The 18,554-nt window shown below is 35.3% G+C and overlaps 1 long non-coding RNA gene across 1 annotated transcript; it reads right to left on the bottom strand.

Annotated features, from left to right (window-relative positions):
- Nucleotides 1-6,208: 6,208 nt before the first annotated feature.
- Nucleotides 6,209-16,833, bottom strand: LOC5567110. Its single transcript, XR_002500696.1, has 3 exons — nucleotides 16,692-16,833; nucleotides 16,484-16,635; nucleotides 6,209-7,410 (listed from the first exon to the last, which is right to left on the bottom strand). It is a non-coding gene; the product is annotated as an uncharacterized LOC5567110 (long non-coding RNA).
- Nucleotides 16,834-18,554: the final 1,721 nt, after the last annotated feature.

The raw sequence follows: 18,554 nt of genomic DNA, 5'->3' as shown, positions 1-18,554 counted from the left end.
CACTGGGACAGAGCCTGCTTCTCAGCTTAGTGTTCTTATGAGCTCTTCCACAGTTATTAACTGAGAGCTTACTATGCCCATGACCATTTTTGCATGTGTATATCTTGTGGCAGGTACGAAGATACTCTTATGCCCTGGGAAGTCGAGAAAATTTCCAACCCGAAAAGATCCTCGACCGGTGGGATTCGAACCCACGACTCTCAGCTTGGTCTTGCTGAATAGCTGCGCGTTTACCGCTACGGCTATATGGGCCCCCCTAATACCCAATTTTTTATTTTCGATCTAAATATCATTTTTAGTTACAGTCGCCTCTCCACATCTCGATATCGAAGGGACCATCGAGATAGGGAGAGATCGAGACAAAGAAGATTAATTTAATGAACACTAGATTGAAAATCATTCCGTTACTAGGAAAAGAATAAACAAACAAACTTCATTTCGAGTTTTTAAATTGTTCTGAACCTCTTAAATCTGGTCTAGTAACCTTTGATTATGTTCATATCGACATATGGAGAGAAAATTGGGAACATGAAATCAACAGGAACACATCGAGATATGGAGATATCGAGATAAAGAGGAGCCAAAAATAATATCATTTTAATTTCCGAGCTACGAAAAAATACACAAAATTCCAAAGTGTACCCCGTCTTAAGGCGGGGTTGGGTATTAGAGGGTTAAGGGGATCCAAAAATCAACTAATCCATTTCACAATTTTCGATCGGTAGTAAACAGCGTTTAACATTACTCTCAAATGGTGTAGTACACAAATGGTACACAAATTATGTTCAATAATTTGTTAAATTTTAATTTTTTCGACACCTACAACCCCACCCTCCTCCCCTTGTCACCCTTTTTCTATGACACCTACATTAATTTTGTAAGGCTTGTCACGCTTGACTTCACCCCCTCCCCCCTCCCCCTTGGACCGTGACGTAATTTGTGCATGACCTCGTAGTGAGGGCTACACTGAAAACATTCTACGAACTAGATCAATGGTGAAACACATTTCACTAATGAATTTTCACTAATTGTAAAACACATCAATCGATGGTGTAAGACCAGTCGCTATCGGCAATCCGAATTCAAAAGTAAAACACTTTAATTATCAAATTTCAGGAAATTTTCTGTATAATTTATTAGCGATTTCTTAATATTCTGATACCAGGCACCCATAACGGGCGAACGGTTTCTTAAAAAATAACATGTTAATAAACATGTCACGCCCGGATGGCAAATGTTAGTCCTTGTCATGTTAGGCAAACTAGTTCTACTAGTGATTGATATCGCAGTAGTAAAACACGTTGAAATTGTAAAAGTCTTTGCTATCGAACCAAAGTCAAACCTTAACAGAATTACAAGTTTTACACATTATTTCACTTTGCAATTTAACACGACAGATCCACGTTGAAAAAAATATGGATCGAACGTGTGGATTATTTTCAGTGACTCCCCCCTCCCCCCTAACATGCTACGTCATTAATGGACGGACCCTACGGACACGGAATTCTCATCTTCTCAAGATCATAACTAAGGGTCTGCAACTAAGACTCAGGGAAAACATGTAGATTGCGATTAATTATGTTAGGTACACAAAAAGTCCAATCAGAAATTACTTCCCAGTCAACATTTCGGTTGGTATATTTTTTGCTTTACATCATAATATATGAATCAAATCACTCGTATAAAATGCATGAAAACGCTATATACACACCAAAGTGGAGGCCATATACGCACTTCGCACGACTTTTTCAGACTTTCCATAGTCAGCAATACGATGCCACAAAATTCCGATAAAAATAAAAAAAAAATTAAGTCAGACTCGAACACCGGACCTTTGGATCCCTAAACCGGTACCATACCAATACACCACAGACCGCTACATGAATATGGTATGATTATTTGCCAACATGAAAGGGAGTTTGCTATACAGCACACACGCTTTGTTGTTCTTTGAAGCCCACCGCCAGAAGATACTGACCTCGGGTGGCAAATTTTGCTAAGTTATTGTGATTTCATTTGATGCTAATCTGCATTGATATATGATCTGTCAGTTTATACAACTTGATGCGATTCTATATTATACTATTTACGGCATGGTTTGTTGTCAACAAAGTTTGTCGACAATGAATCGTAGTGGAGAATTATATATAATTTGTGTTAACATTTATTCGTTTTAATTTGACATATTGTGCGATTCTGAATTTTGACGTATGAATATGAGATTTTTGGCGCACATCCTTATACGATACGTAGTTCACTGGGTTATGCTCAGGGATGGGAAATGTACTGTAGCAAACATTTACCACCACGAAATTCACATGTTTATACACGATCATCAAAATCCAAAGCAAACCATGACAGTTTAAAACAAAAAAATGTCATGGCTCTACAAAACTGTAATCTTCTTCTTCCCAACGTTTTTTCAAACCCGAATGCGAAACAACCCCCCCGCAAAGTGACAGATAACCCGTTTTTCACGTACCTACTTGCAACCAAAACAATGTGGCCATCCACAGCTGCCGGCACGATTTTTCACTATGGCTAATCGGGATTTTGTTTCGTTGTTGACGGATGCAACACAACAAATGGAATGAATGAATGAATGAATGAATGGGCGAGTCTGATATTTTCTTCTTCCAATGAAAATATATTCAATAAAATGACAAAGTTTTAGCTAAAAATGAAATAAACGGTGAAACGATTAAATGACTTATTAGTGCTATGTTTTGCGGGTAATAGAAAAAATACTGTTCCATAAAGCGGTAATTGACTGTTTAACGAGAAACTTGCAATGATCGAAGCGCTACCATACTTCATATAACGGAGGGTATTAGAACTAAGTTGGAGGTGATGATTTCGCGATTTGAAAGTAAATATCACCTTTAAACACTTCATTTGTTTTTGACGGGCATGTTTCATGGCTGGACGGAGTAAAGTTATCGATTCTGATGCCCTCAGATGAAGGTGTGAGCCGTAATACATGTACATATTTATTTAAACGGGTTTCAATGGGATCGTATTTTTCTACATTTTCTACAATAAATACATGACAGTTATATGAGTTATTCAGAACTCAGAATGTCCATACTAGTAAGAAGTTCAAATCAGCATATACCAATGGAATATTTTCGATGAATGGATGTGCTTCTTTTTCTTATATTCATAAGCTAAACAAAATAAAGTATACATTCACGAGTGATGAGTGTCAGTACTTGTAAATATGTAAAACTTGCAACATTTAATATTTAATATTAAATATTTAATATTAAATATTAATATTTAATATTAAAAAAAACTGGTCAATGTTTCCCCAGATTGCGGAACCTCCTTTAATTTTAAGGACCATAAAACACAGGGAAGCTAAAACTTTTACGTAGCTAAGATATCTGGGGATTTAAGTTAATTTTGAAACCTTTTTGCCTGCTAAAATTTTGGTTCCAGATTCGAGAAAACATCAATATACGCTTGTTTGGAAACGATCGTCTGTAGTGAAGCGTTAGATAGGATAACGAAAAACGTCATTAAAATAGTTTGTTTATATGCACATTTGTATTCTTTTTCTCAAAATTAATACTTTTTCGTATTGTGTGTTGATATTTTCTTCTAATGTCATTCTTGCTAATCTTTCCGATAGATATAAATTAAACAACTAACAAAAAATCCGCAAGATTGCCGATCCGGATGCACAACAAGAGTCCCTCAAAAATTGTTAGCGAAACTTTGTGCATCTTTCAGATTATGGATCGTCTGTTTCTATACTAGGTACAAGTCGTAAATTAAAAAACGTGCAAGTTTCCCATGTGGCACCATGTAGTTTTGTGCTCGCAGCACTTAATTTTTGCGAATACTTTTTTCTCATACTCACCACCAGATGTCTAAATTTATATCAAATAACTCTATTCGATGAACTATCCAGCGGTTTACTAGCGGTAATGGTCGCCAAAAGTTAATTCACTTTCTAGTAGAGATCCAACAGTTTGATGTTTGGCTTGGGTTCGTTCACTATAGGCCTTTTTCACGTGACAGGTCCGTCTATGCATTTGTTTACATTGGTGGGAGACCGGTGCTAACACGGGACTGTCATCTCCATAGAAAAACTGTCAAAGAGCTTCCCGATCAGCTGATTTGAAACGTCTAGTAAATAGGCCTATTAAACGACCCAAGTCAAACGTCAGAACGATAGATCCCTTCAAGACAATGAGCTAATTTTCGGTTGTATAAGCGCTTGTAAAAAGCTGAATATGATCTCAGACTCATTCTGCGAAATGACTCGAGCACAGTGGCAACACGATTTTTCCGGTTTTCGGGTTTTCGACATTTTGCTCGGTAAAGTCGGCGTAAAATTGAACTTCTCGCATAACTTGCGAACTCGCCCTAAAAGCCATTGGTAACCGAGTGTGTAGCTCCTTGTTTTCAAGCAAATGAATGGCCCAGTATGAAAACTATTACCTCTGGGAGATAGAGGAGATTTACTGCTTATGCTTCACTGGTATGGCGGCCCAAGACAAAAAGTGTAACCGCTCAGAAGAAGCTGGCTATGTAGCAAAGGATTGTTTGTACAGGGTGTCCATAAATTATCCGAACCATGAAAAATGGGAAAGATGATCTCCCATTGAAAACAATATAAATTCAACGACCATGTACCTTTTTTAATACATCTTTAGGGTGCCGGTACCAACGGTTGTAATGTACCAGTAGATTGGACTATGGAATAAAACAAACATTTTTCGATAAAAATGACATGTGCTATGTTTGGTGGGTAGATCGTCTCTAGTTTAGTCGATTTGCCAAATTCCAGCTTTTCATTTTATCAAAAAGTCATAGAAAAATGAGTTTATGCAAAAAATTTGCTCCCTTGCACCAGTAGTTGCCGTCGTGTTCCAGTAGTGGATCAACGGATGGAAGCAGTTTTTAAAATAGATGTATAAAAATGAAAAAAAGCCCTAGAGATGGTATTTATGCTTCATTCGAAACATATTAATTGCTGTTCCGAGGGAAAAATGTTAAACCTGTGTAAAAATTTACCATTTTGTTTAAAATTCCTTGTATCATTCCCGAACGTCTACTACTGGAGCACTAGCGCAACTACTGGAACACGTGTACCAATAGTGGCTCAAGCGATTTTATGTTAAAAAATTAGTTTTATCACTTTTTTATATTTTTCCCATATAGTAGAGGTTGAAATCTTTCTGTTGACGCCAAAAGATGTCTGTTGAGGCTTTTCATTATTTTGTTATGATTTTTTAAAGTTTAGGTAGTCCATCAATGGCACCGGCACCCTTAATATAAAGAATTAGAGTTTTAAATAATTTCGAAATTATTGCTTCTTACTGAGATAATTAAATTTAAATTTTTCGGACGTCTCCGTGAGCCACTAGTTACACCTGACGCGTTTTCTCCCTAAAAACTAAAATAGATTAAACTAAATGTCCTATTATTATTTGAAGTAACCTACACGTCATTGGCTCCATGTTGTGCTGGAAATACAAAATATACAATTCAAATCCAGTGATGGACAATATAAATTTTATATTCTGTCATAAAGATCGAAAAACGGCTCTCTCTAAGACCACTCAACTCATTTGGCATGGTTTTACAAATATTTAAAATCGCAAATAAGTAAAAGTTATTGCTTAGGAATACAATAGGTCAATGTATTAAAACATGCAGGAATACTGATTTTTTTTCGCTTGATTGCATAGAGCCATGCCTTCTAAGTTTGTACGGATAATTTGCGGACACTCTGTACATCATTGGTAGGGGGAATGAAAAGATAAGATAAGATGATGGATACCATGCAGAGAGCCAAATTAGACAGCAGAGGTAGTCCAGTCAATTTATTCGCTTCGCTGATGAAATTGATGTTTTTGGAAGAAAATTTGAATCGGTGGCAGATATGTACACTCACCTGAAGCCCAACATGTTAAATGGACAGACTAATTGACCAGGGTTTTAACGAGGCATATGGCAAAGCTAAAGATGGAGATATGCGGTCACGAGCCGAGCATTTTGGCGTAAAATGGTTCATAGGTGTAATGTTACTGACAATTTTTCGATACATTTTAAAAACAGAGGCAAGTAAGTTACAGCTGTAACTTTGATTGGTTTTGAAATGAATCAAATATTCAGTATTCTTCTTTATGATCTACCGCCCGTCGGAATGATTGTTGAGACTTCGGCATAAATAATCACTGAATCAGAATAGAGATATCTTGTGCTATCGGTTTGGCTAAATATAATATAATAATAAAAGATTTACTTACGCAGTAAACATTGTATATGAATAGAGCTGTGTAAACTATTACTACATTCTACTGGTTATGTCTCGGCTGTATATTTATTTTTTTTTATTTTTGCCAATAATCCAACTATACTATGGTAAGTAGCTATATATATGACAATAGATGATTTCAAGCTATTTAGTTTGCATTCACTATCTAATTCTAACATGAATTAGACACGATTCAAAAGTCTCATTTTTAAAGCTTATAATAATATTTCCTTTCAGCATGTATACAAATGTATATAAAAATATATAATAACATTTTTCGTCCTACATTCTAGTATAAAAAGTTACTGGAATAAGCGATTTGATTCAGTTTTGTAAGGCAAACTTGATCGTTTGTTGGTAACTGCACTATAGTAGACTTCATCACTGGATGACTAACTCAGTCCGATATAGATCGGCATCGATTATAACATTGATCGCAAAGATCTCGAAAAATCCCAATCCATAGGTGTGGAGATCAACGAATGGTACGTTGTATCGATCGGCCAGTCGAGGTAGGGTGAAATATTTCATTCCATATGAAACAGCTAAACCGATGCCCCAGTAGTTTTCGTTGAAAGCTGAGATCCACAAGAGTACGGTCAAATTCACAACGGTGACTACGGTTGTTACATATTGACTCTTATGCCGTTGACTCAGTTCCGAATACAGACACCCAATCAGGAATGGTAGGAATGTACTCATTGATAGATAACTATAAAGAGGCAGATGAGATCCATTTCCCAGTTGATATTTGAGGTAAAGTTGAGTGTTCAGCAGCGGTAACGGGAGAATCATGGCCAGCATGACCGACAGTTCATACATTTTCCGAAGATTTTTATGGGGATCCGGATGACTGTGACGGAATATTCCTAGCAAACTGTGACCTAGTAGGAAGACTAACAAAACCAACATAAGCGGAACCAAATCATCACCACTAGTTGTGGAATGACTGCTCTCGTGACCGATAGGCAGATGTTTTAAGGACCACCCCGTGACTCCTGCCAGGATGAGGTGAGCCAAACAGGTCGGAATCGACGGTTGCGTAAAGGTCATGGTGGTGGGAAGTCAGTGTGATATTTTACGGAAGATTTCCGGATTCGGCGTTAGCCAGTCAAAAGATCGTTTGAGGCGTTGATGCGCTAAAATTTGAAAAATAAATAGAACAATAAGTGTATCACGAATACATTAATCTACGTTGTATTTAGTTCACAGAAATAAAAAAAAATACGGACTCTGTAGTCCATGTATTTATCTTTTGCTATCTATCTATGTATGTACACTCAGGCAAATGGACTATCGATAAACATAGGAACCCCTTATGAAAATTCGCCACAAGGAATCGGGTTGAAATTCATAAATTTGCCTTATGAAACCGAAATTTGAAAACAAAAATAGTTTTTGCAGCAACCTGGAATCGAACCAAGGACCTTGCGATCGATAGGCTCGTGCATACACCCCGCGCCTATCGACGCCTTGATGTGGAGTGATGCTAAAACGATACATAAAGCGTTCGTATTGCGATAATCGTTCCATCTTTCATAAGGAAAAATGTATGAATTTCGATAGTCCAGTTCGCTGCGTGTAAATAAAAAGAGAATAGTGTTTGTATGTCAAGAGTTGGCTTGCGAACAAGTCAACAGATTTGCATTATTATTGTTCCACTATTCTATCTAGGACTTTTGTACCCGTAACGCGGGTAGATCACCTTTTCGAGGTGCGTTACGGGGCAAGATCTACCAAATTGTACTCTTGCTGTATCTGTTCTTGTGAATACTTATAAGTTACGGTCGGAAGAGTATAAGAGAGTAACAAGCCACTAAGACCCACCTATTTGTCCTAGATGATGAGGAGGTCGAAGTGGAAAAATGGCTCAATCAGCATCTGAGGTTGGTTTCAACGCAAGAGACAATTTCTTTCCAAGTTCAAGAGTTTATCTTTCGATATCTAGGAGGGAAACGATTCCGAATCAGTGGAGTAGCAGACCTCTTAACTTCTAAAATAAGCTTTTTGTTTCAAGGAATCTAAATGTTTCATGCGATGAAACCTTTCACAGTTTCAAAAAACGACTTTGAACCTTATAAGTAGAAGCAATAATTTGATACGCTAGAGTACTGATGCATGGTCAAAATCAGTATCATTCAACCAGCTTAGTGGCCGAACCTGATTAAGGGGCGCGCTTTTGAGAGTTTAATGGTGACAAACTGTTTTCTCCAAAAGGTATAAATACCTAGCGGTATCTTTTTTTCTAAAGAGGCTCTATGCAAAATGGTAGAGAATGATATTTGTATAAAAAACGACTACTTCATTATTTCTCAATAGTAATGGAGTAGAACGACATGCACTAAACAAAGGACACGGGTATACCACAAAAGATCAAAGAAAACTGGTCGTAGTGGTTCATCCCGAACAGAAACAAAAAAAAATCTAGGATTTCGACGTGTTCGTGTGTAGAAAACGTTCAGAAACTCTTCAGAATGGCCGGAAAAACTGATGAAATCTAAAGTATCACTTTGTGTTGTAGTTTTTCAAATAATTTTACAATAGCCTACTTTTAGGCAAGAGAAAGTTTGCCGGGACCACTAGTTTAAACATAAGCATCCAACACCAGTGAATCAAATTGTCATTGAAACAGACGCGAACTTTTTGCGCTAAACGCAAGATAAAACATTTGTTTTTATAGGAAATGGTATAAAATATAAAAAAGGTAAAATGGTACCAAATAACATGTATGTCAATGATACAGGTTTAAGGTGCCATTCTCCGCTCATTCTGAATATAAGGCCCCATGTACAGCACTGATTGGAATAAATTTACTACCATTAGCTGGTTGTTATCTTTGTACTATATTACGACAACATATTAAACCGTGGCAGCTAAGAAGCATTTCTTCAATCTGCCATAGTAAAATCATTGTTAAACTCATGTTTACCGCCTCAAACAGCCTAAAATTATTTTTTATAAACAATTTAAAATACACAATCATGCTGATAACTTTCATTGCGAATTTTTTTTCCAGATTTATCAAAATAATGCAATAAGCGGTGATTGCTTAACTAACATTTTTAGCGCAATAAGCTAAGATTGTTTGCTTTGTGCTGTATAACAGTTGAATTGAAGCAGCGAACGCAGCAAAAAATGAAAGCTGTCAAAAATAGAACGATTAGCGTAAATACAACTGTAACGCAAACGTTTTGCATCTACAAATCCTAGCTGAATAATTTTCGTCAGTTATCGCTTTTGCTACTTTCACTAAGCTGTAATTTAACACGTAATCCAACACCGTAGGAAGTAGCAGCCTAATGATGTAGAATAAAAGTCCCCATCATTAATCCGTCTGCTTCTATACAATATGTTTTGTTATGCTACTCAATATATAATTAAGAAGCGCTTTTTCGTTACTTATACAGCAAACATACAGCAGTAAGCTGTAAAACAACAACCTGTGACGCATCTACACAGCCTGTTGGATGTAAACATTGCGTTTGACATTTCACGCCTTTTTACAGCCTCATGAAGTGGTGTAAGCGTGGCTATAGCATCTTATAACATCATTATAAAATATTATATGAACCGTTTTTGATGTATATACACGTCGTCTGAAAGTCTCATATCTACGCCTTTTAGAAAAAAAAAAATATATGAAAACTACGAAAAATCCATATACTATCAGTTCACTAATACTCGCCCATGCTCTTATTACCGCTCCCTAGTGTAGAAACTGATTTTTGTGTGACAATGCCACATTTTTTACACGAATGTCTGCTAACAATATCAATAACTTTCAAATAAAACTAAATAATTTTATTTTTATCTCTTTGTTTTAATTTTAATTTTTAAAACACAAGACCTTGTGAACAATAGAACCGGTAGGTATTTTTTTTGTGGTTCAATTTTCGCCCATGCTAAAAAATTAACAAAATTTAAAAACATTGTCGATTTTAGTATACAGCTTTTTTTTTTATTGCTGTTGTAGCTATGGTTTGACCATAAAAAATGTCAGGATAAATATCTGAATTCGAAATAATGCATTTTTTAGCATGTTCGTTATAGAATCCGTTTACCGTGAGCGGAAATAGGAACATTTAGATGCAGTAACAAATGCAATTAAATATATGCATGAAAGTTTTTCAAATTCATTTTAATTTGCCATTGATTGCCTATACTACAGTTTAATTTTGAGATAAGAATAATATGAATCGACTCAATAGTTTGTTTTGCAATTACGTTGCTTATGAGCCTACTTTTCATCAATGGAATGAACGACAAACAGGCTTCTTTTCCTAACGATTCTGAATAGTGCTTTTTTTCAGCACTGTTTTTAGTGCCGAAAAGTAGTACTTTTCAGCACAATTTCGTTTCGAAAATCGTCAACTAAATATCTGAATATTTTTAGCAGACGTAGATGAGAACATAGAGTCAGCTTGTATACTCTCGACATGTCCGGTGTGCAAACAATTTGAATTAATAATGATAGTAAAATCTGATCTAAAATCACATGTGGCATCCGGACTCTATGTTTTTCATTCCGGACAGCTTATGCAACGCAATATTTGAAAAATCAAATGTGAAATTAAACTCATCAACCCGTTAGAGTGGGACCAGTAGTGACCGCAGCGGTAAAGGCGCAGCTATTCCCAACTAACAATTCAGAGCCACAAACAAGCATGCATGTTTAATTATTGTTCAATAATGGTAATGGCAGCTGAATAAAAAAAATTGCTCTATAAAGAGCTGAGAAGGTGCTTTTTTAACACAAACTTAGATCAATGTTCAACGTTATGCATTAGAAGTTGAAAGTTGAATCGCCACTTATTAAACGTTTCCAAAGATTCTCATTCGACTAGTCAAGATTGTTCTACAAATGAGCTGAACAAGACATGTTTCACCCAATTAAAAAGCCAATATTGCACTAAACAAATGTATATGTATAAAAGGATATTCAGAAGACGAACTAACGTTTTACTTGCGTCGCACTTCAGCTATTCCACATGTTTAACATAAGCATGAATAAGAGCTGAATAAGTATCTTATAAAATCCTAATTCAGCTTCAGTATATTATAAGAACAGTTGATCCAATAGAGGCCAAAATGACGATTAACAAACACATTGTTCAGCAATAAATAAGCCTTGTAAAAGCGATCACACTATAGCTAAATTTCATAAAATGGACAAAATATCCGAAATTCGTGTTGAGTTCCGAATGCATTTCAAACCTCATAAATTATGCTTTCTTAAAACTTTTGAAATAGCTGTTCAGAAAATAAACATGGTCAGTCTCCAGAAATGCAGAATTATTGTGAAAAACAAAAATAAACATTTAAGCTAAGTATTCCGAGTAGGAGCAAAGTACTGACAAACAAAGCGTGATATTGACTTGATTGACATAAGAGATAAAATATCTGAAGACAATATCAAAATGTTGTTCCTGGAATTTGATGTATGCAGATCTAATGAATAGCTCGCAGCTCTTGGTAAAATTTTGCAGAATCTAAATATGACATGCCAATTTTGTTCTAGTAGTTTATTTTAGATATCATTTCCAGATATTTAATATCATATATCTATCAAGTTAATATCACTTTTAGCTATCCATATTATATTTTCTATTGCTAAGTTTTTTTCGCCTGCTCGGGATGTTTTTCCGTACAAGAAAAATGGAAATTTCTTTGACAGAATTGATTAATTAAATTTCTATAGCCAGCTACATTTGAAATGACATTTCTTCACAACTGAATAAATACTGCGCTCTAAGAAAAATGATTTACTTGGCCATTTCCGAAAATAAAAATCGCATCAAGATATTCGAATATTTTTCTATTCAGGTTCTGAGGACTAACCCTTCAAATGATTCAAATATATTTATTCAGAGAACTTTTACTTCAATGCATATGTAATAGATTTATGAAAAATACAAATAAAAAAATAATCAAACTATAATTTATAACATTATTTTAGGTTATTAATCAATTTTGAACAAACTAAAACTTATTATGAAATTAGATTAATCATTTCAGACTGTTTTTACTGTGTGTAAATTAACATTATTTTGACCAACATCGACATAAATTTTCTCACTGTGCGCTAAAAATAGCCGACTGAACTCAGCTTGGATCAGCACTAAACAGCAGCTGAATAATAGCTGTGTTCAACGAGCTGCTCGAACTTGGTTGCAACCACTTGCGAGTCAGCTTTTGGTGTTCATTGAGCCACTCCAACCTACTTCGAGTCGCTCGGGTTTGTGTTCATTGAGCCGAGTCCAACCAACTCCGAGTCGCTCGAAACAGGTTGGAAGCTAGAGTCCGAGCTAGTTCAACCAGCTCGCAGTAGCTCGTGTTTTTGACATTTAAAAACGTAAACATTGAGAAAAAAAAGCAAAATTCCGAAGCGATACGGATTGTTAAGTGCGCGAATTTTTTTTTCACGTGGAATTCCGGTAAATTAGTAAAAAGAGTAAAAAGAGCGTTCATTGAGAAAGCAGCTTGGAGTTGCTCGAAGTAGCTTTGACAGTTATTTGTTGACAAAAAATACGAGCTAGTACAACCAACCCCGAGCAAGTTCGATCAAAGTCATTGAACACAGCTAATATGCTTGTTCAGTTGTAGATTAGCGTACCATGTGTTGATTAGACGTTGTCAAATAGAAGCTTGAACATGGTCAATATTCAGCTATGAGAAATTTATATTTTGCACTGGACGGTAAAATCAATAATACTAGGATGGCGCAGATGACAAGGCATACCGCTGTCGATTGGAAGGTCTCGAGTTCGAATCCAGTATACAGGCGATTTTTAAATAAGATCGTTATACTATCATAATAATAGTGCACACTACATTTAAAAAGTGCCTAGAAAAATATTTTTTTTGTTTTTATTAGTCTTTAATTATTTTTAAACCAGCCGTATAAAAGCTGAACTGAATGCTTGTAAAACGTTTTTAAAGCTGAAAAATAAAGTTGGTATTCAACGACATGTTTTAAATTTTCTCCAAATTTGTGTGAACAATGCTTTAACAAAGGTTAGCCATGGAAATTATTAAAATGTTATAAAACATGATGCTGGATAAAACTGCCATAATGGTGTTTGTTAAAAGAGTGAATGTTAGTTGTGATTCTCCAAGACCAAACTGAGGGTGACGAGTGTCTAAATTTTCCAGGCAGGGTATCTTTGTGCTAGTTACACGATATACATTTGCAAAAATGGCATACAAAGTTTTTTTTTTTTTTTTTTTTTTTTTTTTTTTTTTTTTTTTTTTTTTTTTTTTTTTTTTATAAAAATCGTTTATTTGTCATTGGTATAATTACATTCATATTGAAAACTATAATCTACAGGTTTTCTAGGTGAAATTTGATTGCACTAGCATCTACAGTATTATTAACATTATTAATAAACTTGACATAGTTTATGAACAATTTCATCGTTTTTGTCTTTTTTTCTTGAAGTATTTATGTTTGAGAATAACAATTCAGAGAAACTATAAGCTCTACCTACTACGGCCTCAATCATCTGTGTTAGTATTCTCCACGAATCTCTTACTCTCTGACATTTGGAAAAAAGATGTTCTAAGTCTTCATCTGCAGAACTACAATGTAGGCATGTAGCTGTATCTGCCAGTTGCATTGATACCAGAAGAGTACGATGCATGACTTTTTGGTTAATTAGAATGTAATACAGGCTCCTCTCATCAGAGCTGAGTGTTTTAGATGCTATACTACACCAAACATGTTTCCAACAAACTTCTGGATGTTTCTGCATGATTTTCGGAATAGTTACTTTTTTCAAAAATGCGTACATAACCTTTTTTGGTGAGGGATGACTTTCTAATTGCTCTGGCAAATAAGCTGCTTCCTGCACTATTGACTGTAGACAAGGACAGTTAGAAGGAATAATTCTTACGTTAGGAGGGTTACCTACGTTTTCTAGGTATGTAGAATAGAAAGGCATCGACTCTATCTCTTTCAAGTGTCTACTTATTAGCAATGCTTTGCATTTAAATCCTGGAAGCTGTAACTTCAAACCTCCTTCCTCAATATCCAGAGCTAATTGATTGATGGGAATTCGATTCCTGCAGCCTGACCATAAGAATGTATTCATTAATGTGGTCAGTTTTGCTATATGCGATTTGTTAATGTTCACAATGGATGCGACATACCAAATTTTGGAACTAACATAGCTGTTTAGTAACACAATTTTCTGATGCAGCGATAGTAGACGCATTTTGTGCATCCAAAGTTGCTGAGCGAACTTGGAGATCAGTGGATCCCAGTTGAAATTGGTCATCAGACGTACCGAATTCGTGAACACAATACCAAGGATCTTGACTCTGTCCGTTGTCGATAACCAAGATATTATCAACCGATTGTTATCGCTTATTAAACCGATATCCAGCGAAATCGTTTTGGAGATGTTAAGGCAAGCTCCAGATGAATTACCAAATTGCTCGAACAGCAGTCTGGCTCTCTCGATTTTGTTTATATCAGTGGTTATTATGGTTACATCATCTGCGTATACAACCAACAGATCCTCTGGGTCGTTGAGACAATGTTCTAGCTTTGTTATTAGTGGTTGTAGGTAAATGGCAAATAAATGCATAGCAATCGGGTCGCCCTGACGAACTGACCTCTGCACAGGGAACTCACGAGAGAGATGACCGTTTACTAATATACGGGAGTTTGAAAGAGCACCTATCTTAGAAAGCAATTCTATAAGATTCGCATTAAAACCAAGAGAGCTCATGGTATCGAATAAAAACGTTCGGTTGACGCGATCGAATGCACTCTCTAAGTCGAATGAAACTAGCTCACCGCAACGTTTATTCTCTCGGAGGTGTGTTAACTAAAGAAGTACTAGAAAGAACACTAAACTAAGTAGCTAAATCTGTCCCTGTACAAACGTAAAGAAGCACAACCCGTTAAGGTGTTTATAAAATGAAGCCAAACTTTGAATTTTAAAGAGCACAAGACTGGAGAATCTGTCAAAAATTCGCGTTGAAAATCAATCAAATTGCTTGCTTTCCGGGTGTGACCAATGGGATAAATTTTCAACGCAGAGCGCTGTTTGATTCTCAAGTCTTGTGCTCTTGAAATTTTGAGATGTGGCTTCGTTTTATAATCACCTTAACGGGTTGTGCTTCTTTACGTTTGTACAGGGACAGATTTAGCTACTTAGTTTAGTGTTCTTTCTAGTTGAGCATTGTAAATTACAGTAGAATAGATTAATATGTAGTATATGTGTTGTACTCTTATAACAAGCCTCGAGTATTTAAATGATAAAATTCAATTCAAGTTTAAATTTTGTTAATGCGAAGTAGTGCTGGTGTAACGACCGTAATATGTAAGAATAGTAATACTTAATTTGAAAGTGAAAGTAGGGGTACACTTTATCAGGAAAGGGCCCATTCACAAATGTCATAACGCTGGAGGGGGTGGGTGGGTGTCCAAATGTTGTTGCTGTTCGTACAAACACAAATAAGTATCAATACGAACAGCGTTAGACGCGGTGGGTTGGTGTCCAAAATTGCCAATGTTAGCGTTATGAAATATATAAACAAGCCCAAAGGTATTTTTTCCAAAATAAATAAGGCTGATACAAATATTAAATTTCTTTTATGTCACCCCCCCCCCCCCTTCAAAAATCCGAAAATTTTGAAGGGGAGAAAAAAAAAGATTCATCGTTTTTTTGACATCAGTTAGATTTTTTTTATTTTTAGAGTAAAAACCAGGTAAAATAATAATCCAGATAACGATAGGAAAAAGTTTAACAACTATCATTAAAAATAAAAATTCGAAAAAAAAAACTTTTTTTTTATTTTTATTTTTTTTGTTCCTTATTTATTTTTATCCCCCCCCCTCGTACCTTCCAAGTGGTCTCGGACATAAAAGATAATTAATATTTGTATCAGCCTAATTAGACTCTAGTGTAACCTAACAAACTATACCTCTTTTTAAATGTATTCGAATCCTCTAAGCAAAATCTAGTTTCTCTAACAAACTATAGTTTAAAGTAAAATGCATTATTAAATTTTAATAAACGAATTGCAAAATTATGTGCGTTGCAAACATTATCTATTTTGCCACGAAATTTCAAATTCTCTCCCATAGTGACTAGTGGGTAAAAGTTGGTGGGGGTATCAAAACCACCTGTTGTTTTCAAACAAGAGGAAATTAATTCAATAAAATTATATATCTTCTAGAGCTAGCGGAATATTGATACTCACCAAAACCTATTTCCGGGACTTATTCCAAACAGTAAGGGGCAACTTTTACGGCAAATTAAGGTATAATGGAATGTTCCAATTACCTCGCATATCACAAATTAAGACCTGCTACATTGCACAACCTACGACTCACTTTCTCGCGATAATCCATACTAGAATAGGAAAAAGATTACAATACTCGATAACACCAAATTTTTATTAACATTACCTCAGATATTACAGTACGATTACCATCGAATTATGCTGCATTCTGCGCGATTCTTTTATTCTTCAATTTACACGCAACTGTTGCGCATTTCTCGTCCATCAACAAAACAAAAACAAAAGTGCGATTGAGCCGAGAGCGGCAGAAAAAGCTTTTTTTGACAAATGATGCACCCACCACACCGCACAGTGAGAAAATCGGGCTCCAAAACGCGACTAAATGCAATATCTCAGCTGGGTAATGGTTTCAGGAAATGATTTTGACCATTCTAGATCGGAAAAAAGCTGCTGAATCGATTGGTGGCGGTCCCATTGACCGGAGACTTCGCCCTGGCCACCTAGAGCCCTGGAACCATCCTGAGTTCCTTACGGCAAGTAGAATTATTGGAACTGATGTAAACTGTCATGATTTCGTTTTGCTGCGGAACAGCACACGACAATATTCCTGCATGGCGGATTTAGTGATATGAATTATTGACCATTATGGCCATTTCATGGTTCCGGAACTAACCCGGAACATCCGTAAAATTGGCAATATTGAAAAAAAAAAAATGTTCTGATGGTTCCTTTGTCTCTTGTTGATTAGAAAGAAGTACTCTTACAATTCGTATTTAGTAATCTGAATGTTTGACCATTACGGCCATTTTATGGTTCCGGAACTAACCCGGAACATCTTTAAAATTGGAAATATTGAAAAGAAAACAAATGTTCTGGTAGTTCCTTTATGTCTTGTTGATAAGAGAGAAGTATTCTTACAAATCGGATTTAGTAGTCTGAATGTTTGACCATTATGGCCATTTTACGGTTCCGGAACAAACCCGGAACATCCGTAAAATTTTAAGTATTAAAAAAATATGTTCTGATAGTTCCTTTGTCTCTTGTTGATTAGAAAGAAGTATTCTTACAATTCGTATATAATAATCTGAATGTTTGATAATTACGGTTATTTTATGGTTCCGGAACTAACCCGGAACATCCGTAAAATTGGAAATACTAAAAAAAAAATGTTTTGATAGTTCCTTTGTCTCTTGTTTGATAGAAAGAAATATTCTCACAATTCGTATTTAGTAATCTGAATGTTTGACCATTATGACCATTTTATGGTTCCGGAACAAACCCGGAACATCCGTAAAATTGTAAAAATAAAAAAAAAATGTTCTGATAGTTCCTTTGTCTCTTTTTTGTTAGCAAGAAGTACTCTTACAATTCGTATTTAGTAATGAAATCGTAAATGGTTTTCTGTACATCGTCCAACTAGTATTCGACGATGTTGTGGATAGTCGAGGTCTTTGGTATTAGATCTAATTAGTTTTCTCTTAAACGTCAAAGTTAAACAAACTTAAAGATTTTATTTCGCAAAACAAGCATCTTCAATTCTATAGTAAATCATATGTTGTTCTTCTTCTCCGTCCTGTAAAAGGTAGCTATTTAAAACTTTCAATGGTATTCCTTCAATCTCTTATATGATGCCCCTCTTGAGACATATTTATGATAAAAAAATCTAAATTACCAATTCATAAACTGGTTGTTCCAAAAATTCCGATTGGTACTCAAAGAATAACATATTATGTATATGCTACATAGCAAAAAATATATGAAATGTGAGAATGGAAACAAAATATTTATCTTTTATCTCTTATTGTTATTTTTAAGAATTCTAGTCACATTTCTTATGCCTATAACATTAATCAAGTATGAACAATTAAACAATAAACGTTAATAAACAAAAATACAAAAAAAAAACTATAAAAATCAAATACTAACGAAGAAAAATCAACAATTTTTAACAAACATTGACAAAAAAAAACAAAAATGACGCTCGTCATTCGTTATCAGACATTGAACTCTCTTCGCCAGACAATTCTTC

Source organism: Aedes aegypti, chromosome 1 (assembly GCF_002204515.2).
Source record: "Aedes aegypti strain LVP_AGWG chromosome 1, AaegL5.0 Primary Assembly, whole genome shotgun sequence".
Taxonomy (NCBI): domain Eukaryota; kingdom Metazoa; phylum Arthropoda; class Insecta; order Diptera; family Culicidae; genus Aedes; species Aedes aegypti.
Note: the sequence above shows the minus strand (reverse complement) of the source record. Positions and strands in the feature narration are given on the sequence as shown.